Source organism: Triticum dicoccoides, chromosome 6B, assembly GCF_002162155.2.
Source record: "Triticum dicoccoides isolate Atlit2015 ecotype Zavitan chromosome 6B, WEW_v2.0, whole genome shotgun sequence".
NCBI lineage: Eukaryota > Viridiplantae > Streptophyta > Magnoliopsida > Poales > Poaceae > Triticum > Triticum dicoccoides.
In genome coordinates this window covers 257548381-257557526 of record NC_041391.1, presented here as the reverse complement: position 1 = coordinate 257557526, position 9146 = coordinate 257548381, and positions in this window count along the sequence as shown.

Here is a 9146-nt window from a genome sequence, read left to right as displayed (position 1 = left end):
TGAGAGATAGGGAGGGAATATGTGTCAATAATATTTCAATCAAAAAATGTAACATATGTAATGTGTGGGAAACAGAGGCCTGGACATATCATATATATAGAGGGGGCGATCCACGAGAAGAGATTGGAGGTATCATCGGCGTGAGGTATCCATGGAATCGAAGAGAGGGATGATGTGTGTGTGTGCACGCGCGATTGATATAGAGTGCCATCGAATTTGTGTGTGCCCACGTCATAGATATAGGGTGGCTGGCCTACTAGAATGTGAGAGGCGACATGTGTAGGTTGTCTCTGTGGCATGGATACCTACCTACAGCGCTCGACTATCGGTGTGTGTGGGGTGGGTGGGGGCAGAGACCTAACTATAGAGGTACAATGGCTGGTATATGTGTGGAGGAGGAGAGAGACTTACCATATATATTGAGGGAGATCGATCAGCATCCTTGCATATGTGTTGGAGTGGAATAAGATTGAGAGAGAGAGATATTTAGAGTATCGAAGGGGTTGGTGGTGGAGTTGCTTCTCACAAATGGTGGGAGAGGCTTGCTAGACAAATGGAGGGCACGCCTGCAATATCAATAAGAGAGGGGATGCCTGCTTATATGTGCATGTGCGTGTGAGAGACAGGTCAGGAGGCATGCACAAATAATGAGGGGGGCAATATGGATGTGGTAAGCAGACGTAACTACATAGAAAGATCAATCATCCTTTGCCGGAGAAAGGAGAGATACAACTTGTGAGGTACGTCGATCGATGCGTGGGAAAAAATAGTTAAATTCGAGCTAGAGTTTCGATGAATTAAAAACCGGTTCTGCTTCGCTCTTGTATACATGCATGTATGTGTTAGAAGCAAATAAGGCCCGGAGAGAAGGATATAGAGAGAGGGATGAAGCTAGGAGATGGTGCGAGAGGCATACTATATCAAGGGGGAAGGAGTGTGCGAGTACGAGATCGATGAAAAGAGGGGTGGGAGTGAGGCATGGACGGTGAGGAGAGAAGAGGGGAAGCTTGTGTTTGTGGTAGGCACACCTGGCTAGAGAGGCATATCGATCGGTGTGTGCCGGAAACAAGGAGCTGGGGGGCCTACCGTGGGTGAATGACCTGAAGTGAAAAGACGAATTTGCACGATGGAGCTAGAGAATGCTGAGGGAGGGTGAGAGGGAGGCGCGCGTGTGCATGCATGAGAGAAAGTTAGCGCTAGCTACAAATATAAGAGGATTTTGTGGGTGTAAAAGACAAATAGATATCGTAATTCATTATAAAAGTGAATTCGGACATTTGAAGAATTTTTCATAGTGTTTTAAACCGACGCATGCGTGAATATATATAACGGTGATACACATGGTGTGGTTATGAACATGTTATACTACATATAATATATTATATATAAAAAAATAGAGTTGGTGATGATGGTGTGCCTGCCATCCTGCAATATCGGCTGTCCGGTTTATATCTGACGGATAGGAAGGAAACTGTGGCAATGTTGCAAAAAGGTACCCACACCCCTCTACACATTTGCAAATAAGGCCTTCCCTGATCCATCCTTTTCTCCCACGAGATAAACTACTGATACAAATGCATCTTGATGTTCCGTGCAACGCATGGGCATCTTCCAAGTGCTGCATATAATATATAGAACATTGACTATAATTCATGGTGATGTGTGGCTTTTGCAACTCAGGGCTAAATACTTGTCATAATGTAGGGGGGCACTATACTTTGTGTGATAAACACGATGTATGTATGGAACATGGTTTAGATTATGAAGATTTAGTGAGTACATCAAATGTATGGAACCATCCATCACAACAGAGCAATGCCCTGGATGCCGTCTACAGATTCCTCAAATCTTACTTCACTCCTCCGACAGCCACCTCTACCTCAACTTCTTCAGTGACCAACCCAATGATGCCAAGGTCGACACGGCTATGGCAAAGAGGTTGTACACTTGTCGCATCACTTATTACTCTACATTCATGTCGATCCATTAGGGCTATTTTAGTTCGAAGGAAAAACTGAAGGAAAAACATAGCAATAGGAAGTTTTCCTATGGCACTCTAATATTCAATTATTGATGCATTTTGTTGAAAGGAATGAAACAAAACATCCACCTAGACCTACTTCTCAAAATCCTATGCATGAAAACAAGACCAAGTGCATTAGTGTCAGAATAACATTCTAACTGTACACACTTTCATATGGTTTCACTTTAATTTGGCCATGTTTCTTTGCACTTCTCTGCTCTTCCAATTCCTGTGAAGCAAACACCCAAGTTGAAAGAAATCCTTTGTTTACAAATGCTCTGCTTCCCACGCGCATTCCTATCCTATTCCGATGTTTTTCCTATCCCTGCATTTTTAGAATCCTACAAGCCAAATGAGCCCTTACAGGATTACTTCAGTTACAGGTAGGTGTCGAAGAAAATTGTGTGTGCTTTGTCCTGCTCCTGTTGTGATGTCGTCTACCTCACCTGACCTGCTCCATTGACAGAAGCATCCACCAAACCAAACATCACGACTCCTGACCGTCTTTCGCCGCCTCAGATCTCCTTCCCTGCCGCCGTCACCCACCGCAACGGCATCACCATCATCGACTCAGCAGATGAACCTGAGGAGTACACGGGTCCACAAGAGAGGTCGCACTCTTTTGTTTCCGCTTATGTTATGCATTGCTTAAAGTTACCTGCTACTTTATCGTATTGTTCACCTCTTAGACCCATGTCAGGTCCAAATTAATGTTCAAACTTGAGTTTTAAAATTACTTGTGGGGCACATATCGAGGCTACAATGAATAGTATCTCTGTCTATTATCTTTTTCAACTAGGGTATGCCTATGTTATTCATCTTGGGTGGGAAACAAATAGTAAATCAATCATCATCTGTCTTTTTATTAAATTAAAGCTATCATCAGCCTGCTATCATTATTTTTGGATCCATCCACTAGTTGTTACCATCACTCTAGATTTTTATATGCTCTCCTTACATAATCTCACTATATTTTGTTCGTATGAATGTCAGATATTATACACAGTCATGCTGAACATGTAGAGAAAAAGAGAAGAGTTTTGTGCGGCAATACATTGTTATACAGACATCGCTCCATGGTGAGTTCAATGGTAAAACCTCCTGCCCCTCTCCAGATTGTAATCTAGAGGAAGATATCTGTTTTGAGGCAGATTCAGATGTAGCTGACCACTCCTATTTACCCCCCAAGGTGTTTTCTCAAACTTGGCATGATGTTGTTAGTCATATATGCATATGTTGCCATCCAGTGCCTACTTTCGACATCATATATGTTATCTACTAAGTTTAGACATGTTCTGTAATGCCACACTTTAGTTTCTATATCACTAGCACATATGCCCGTGCGTTGCAACGGGAGAGACATATTTTTGTGAGAAGCAACAGGAAAGATAATTGATGTGTCGTCCAAAAAAAGGGTCTCCACAATAGTATGCGACAGAGAAGGAGCTATGGTCTTCTCGCTGTACATGTATGACACGGGAAATTTCGATAGTGGTGGCGTTTGTTGGATTGGTGGCGAGCACCCAACTCATGCGTTTTTTCGTCCGTGTCTGCCTCTATCTTTGGGTTGTGCCTGCCTCCTCATTTGGTGGTTGCGCGACAACCTTTGGGACACGGTTCCTTCAACCACTCTATCCTACGACGGCGCAACCAGGTGGATAATTAATTGCAACGCATCAATCCCATTTCATTAGCATGATTAGGCATGAATATCCCTTCTTTTTGAGAGTTCATTCTCTTTGATTATTTTATTGCTCAAGTGCCCATCATTTTTCTCTAATTAAACCAAACAACATATTCTCTTTTATTGGCATGTGCCCACAATTTTTTTCATTTGTAGTCAACAAACATAGAACGACCATGCAGTGCCAACCAATGGCCAGCGCGAATATTTAAGAAAATACTATAGCGTAATATTAGAAATATTTTTTAACTTTTTTTAAACATTCAATATAAATATGAATTGGCGAATATCCTAGAAACATGAATAATTTTTTAAATGCCAAAAGATGCGACAATTGTTTTTAGGAAAATCCAATATTTTTGGAAAAACACAAAAAAAGAAACATTAATATTTTTGAAATTCAAAAATAAAAGATGCGACAATTGTATTTCGGAAAATCCAATATTTTTCAAAAAACACACAAAAAAGAAACATTAATATTTTTGAAATTCAAAAACAATATTTTGAAAACATGATAATTTTATAAAAAACAAATATTTGTGAATTTTTTTATCTTTTTAAAAGGGGAACATTCAAAAAAAATTAGAAAATATTTTCTTAGACAAAAATATTACTTTGGATTTGTGAACATGTCACTAAAACAGGAATAATTTTATATATGAACAATTTGTAAAATGTAGTTTATTAAAAAATAATTAAGAATTTTTTAAAACCACAATAAAAAATAAAAATGAGAAAATTTCAACACATGATTTTTTTAAGTTTCAAACTTTTTTCAAATCCGAAACAAAATTTTGAACTCTGACCATTTCTTGAATATTTGAACAAAAAAATTCTGAATATTTTTGTAAATTTTTACTTGACAGAAAAAATAAAAATGAAGATGGAAAAAACAAGAGGAAATATAAAAGAGAAAGAGAAAGAAACAGAAAAAAAAAGAAATAGAACATCTAAAAAGGGGAAACAGGCCGACCCAGTTTTAGGGGTCCTATGGGCAGCTTCAACTATTTATCGCTCAATACAACAAATAAGGTCTCCCCAACTACGTGGGCTATAATAAGTGCGCCGGCTTCATTGGGCAAGAGCGTCTGCGGCACAAATATGGAATTCTGGACAATTCTTTTTTCTTTTCTAGCGGATAGACGCATAAAAATTTAGTACCACCTCGGATAGAGAGAGAAAATAATTTCAAAGGTGAACGGATGAAAAAATTGAAGAAACGCACCTTGCTTTATTAGTAGGTATAGAAAAGGGGAACATTCAAAAAAAATTAGAAAATATTTTCTTAGACAAAAATATTACTTTGGATTTGTGAACATGTCACTAAAACAGGAATAATTTTATATATGAACAATTTGTAAAATGTAGTTTATTAAAAATATCGAAGAATTTTTTAAAAACACAATAAAAAATAAAAATGAGAAAATTTCAACACATGAGTTTTTTTAAGTTTCGAACTTTTTCCAAATCCGAAACAAAATTTTGAACTCTGACCATTTTTTGAATATTTGAACAAAAAAAATTCTGAATATTTTTGTAAATTTTTACTTGACAGAAAAAATTAAAATGAAGATGGAAAAAGCAAGAGGAAATATAAAAGATAAAGAGAAAGGAACAGAAAAAAAAGAAATAGAACATCTAAAAAGGGGAAACGGGCCGACCCAGATTTAGGGGTCCTATGGGCAGCTTCAACTATTTATCGCTCAATACAACAAATAAGGTCTCCCCAACTACGTGGGCTATAATAAGTGCGATGGCTTCATTGGGCCGGAGCGTGTGCGGCCAAAATATGGAATTCTGGACAATTCTTTTTTCTTTTCTAGCGGATAGACGCATAAAAATTTAGTACCACCTCGGATAGAGAGAAAAAATAATTTCAAAGGTGAACGGATGAAAAAATTGAAGAAACGCACCTTGCTTTATTAGTAGGTATAGATATATGGGAATGATGCAGTGTCATCTCTTTTAGCCAGCCATAATATATGTGAAATATACAACGCCATCCTATTTAACCAGGCATCATATATTTGAATGATATCTTGCCCATCCTTTTCTTCATTACATTTCCATTTGTTGATAATGTTTGTACATTAAACTACTCTTGCTGTGAATCAACCATTTGAGTGGGCGATGGAAAAATCTGGTGTGAAAACAAGGTCTTCGGAGCAGACTGTGCTACTTGTTAAAGCAGATCTCTTGCTAGGTCCCGATAGCTCCTCAGAGATGGATTCAGAGACAGATGACCAGTCATATTCCCCCACTAAGGTGTATGCTCTAACTTGGCATGGTTATACAGCTCATATCATGCATATGGTGTCTTGCATTGCATAGTTTAGACATCATATACACAATATTCAACACAATGTTCTTAGTTCAGACATCATATATGTGAATGCCCTCTACTTAGCATATAAATCACATATGTGTGTTAAATCATGCGATCCTGATTACTTAGATAACATGTGTGTGAATTATGTCATGTGAATCTGTTTGCTAAAGACATCGTATAATTATCTCATGCCATCGTGTTTAGTTAGTCATCATATCTTTGAATTATGTCATGTTATGCTATCCAGTTTAGATAGACATCATATATGTGAAATTATGCCATGCTATCCTTTTTCGTTAAACAATATACATGTCAACTATTTCATGCCCTCTTTTTTTAACACTATCTATTGCATCCGTCTCTCATACAATGTATGTACATTCAACTATGTTTCCTATTTATCAGCCATTTGTATAGAAGCGGGTGGCAGTAACTAGCAGAGTAAAAACACGGTCTTCAAATAAAATAGTGCTACCTCTTGGTGGAGACAACACCCTAGTTGTACATGCACGAGAACCACACATAACCCAGACTCTCGTAGATTGTACCCCTACTGCGATGGGCAGAGAACCAGCTTCACCCAATCTAACCCCAACCCCAGCAGATAGTAACCCAGTTCATGTTGACACAGCACCATCTTCACGACAGAGTTCCCAAACAAGAGCAGTTAGTAAGGCCGCTCCAATGCCCAAAGTGCTAGTACTACCATGGCGAACCCCAACTCCACCAGTTAGTACACCCTATTTGAGGGAGTCCTGGACTAGGGGGTGTCCGGACAGCCGGATTGTCATTATCCGCCGGACTCCAAGACTACGAAGATACAAGATTGAAGACTCCGTCCCGTGTCCGGATGGGACTTTCCTTGGCGTGGAAGGCAAGCTTGGCGATACGGATATGTAGATCTCCTACCATTGTAACCGACTCTGTGTAACCCTAGCCCTCTCCGGTGTCTATATAAACCGGAGGGCTTTAGTCCGTAGGATGACATACATTACAACAATCATACCATAGGCTAGCTTCTAGGGTTTAGCCTCCTTCATCTCGTGGTAGATCCACTCTTGTACTACCCATATCTTCAATATTAATCAAGCAGGACGTAGGGTTTTACCTCCATCAAGAGGGCCCGAACCTGGGTAAAAACATCGTGTCCCTCGTCTCCTGTTACCATCCGCCTAGACGCACAGTTCGGGACCCCCTACCCAAGATCCGCCGGTTTTGACACCGACATTGGTGCTTTCATTGAGAGTTCCTCTGTGTCGTCACCGATAGGCTTGATGGCATCTTCAACCAACAAAGCTGTCCAGGGCGAGACTTTTCTCCCTAGACAGATCTTCGTATTCGGCGGCTTCACACTGCGGGCTGATTCACTTGGCCATCTGGAGCAGATCGAAAGCTACGCCTATGGCCGTCAGGTCAGATTCGGAAGCCTAAACTTCACGGCCGATATCCGCGGAGACTTGATCTTCGACGAACCCGAGCCACAGCCAAGCGCGCCGCACTGTTGCGATGGGCACGACCTAGCTCTACCGCCGAACAGTGCCTTGGTGGCCGCACACGAATCCGCTTCGGACATTAGTCCGGAGCCGATCGCCCAGATCGAGGGCCGGTGGATAGACGCCGCCCTGGGGGCTTCAATATCTACGGCGATGGAGCCGAACTCTAATCTTGTCCCCTACGAAACTCATGATTCCGAGGCGCCGGACTCCTTACCGGACTCCGAACCTCCCGCGCCCCCACCAACCGATTCGGATTGGGCGCCGGTTATGGAATTCACTGCCGCGGACATCTTCCAATACTCGCCTTTTGGCGATATCCTGAATTCACTAAAGCATCTCTCGTTATCAGGAGAGTCCTGGCCGGACTATGGCCAGGATGGTTGGGGTACGGACGACGAAGAAATTCAGAGCCCACCCACCACCCACTTTGTAGCCACTGTCGACGATCTAACCGACATGCTAGACTATGGCTCCGAAGACATCGATGGAATGGACGACGATGCCGGAGATGAACAAGAAACAGAGCCCACAAGGCACGGGAGTACCACCTCGTCACATGACATATACATGGTGGATACCCCAAAGGAGAGCGATGACGAGGACCAACGGGCCGCGGCAGAAGATAAACAACCAAAACGACGACGCAGACGCCGCCCTAAGTCTGGCCTCGATGACAACAACGCTCCCAAGGAGCCCGCAATAGGGCAGGGCTCACAAGTGGATGACGAACATGCATATAAGCAACCGTCCGAACATGATGAGTCAGATAATCAGTCCAGGCCCGGTGATAACAACAGTCCGGACGACCTCATGCCGGACACGCCACCGGAGAGCAAAAACCTTCAGAAAAGACTCGTCAACACTGCAAGAAGCCTGAAGAAGGAAAAGAGGAAGCTCAAAATAGCGGAAGACACACTCAGAATGAGATGGAGCAAAGTGCTCAAAACCGCAGATAAATACTGCAAAGGCCACCAATCAAAGAGCTACCCGAAGCGCAAGCTGCTACCAGAATTCGACGAGGAGGCCATAGAGCCTCCACCGTCAAAAAATAAAGAGGCCGCCTGGTTGGATAGACGGCTAGATGATAGGCCAAATTCTGAAAGCGGCGCCGCACATAAACCAACTAAGATAGATGGCCCAGCCAGGTCCATCTACGGGCCAAAGAAGAGGGCCCCAGGAAGCAAGGCAACACGTCAAGTGTCCGAAGATAGTGGCACACCCACATACAGGGGCGCTGCACACCCACTATGTTTCACCAATGAGGTGCTGGAACACGCATTCCCAACGGGATTTAAACCCATAAACATAGAGGCTTACGATGGAACAACAGACCCTGGAGTATGGATAGAAGATTATATACTACATATACACATGGCCAGAGGAGATGATCTCCACGCCATAAAATACCTACCCCTCAAGCTCAAAGGGCCAGCCCATCATTGGCTTAAAAGCCTCCCAGAAAACACTGTTGGAAGTTGGGAAGAGCTCGAGGACGCGTTTAGAGCGAATTTTCAAGGGACTTATGTCCGCCCTCCGGATGCAGATGATCTAAGTCATATAACTCAACAGCCCGGAGAGTCAGCGCGGAAATTTTGAAACAGGTTTCTTACCAAA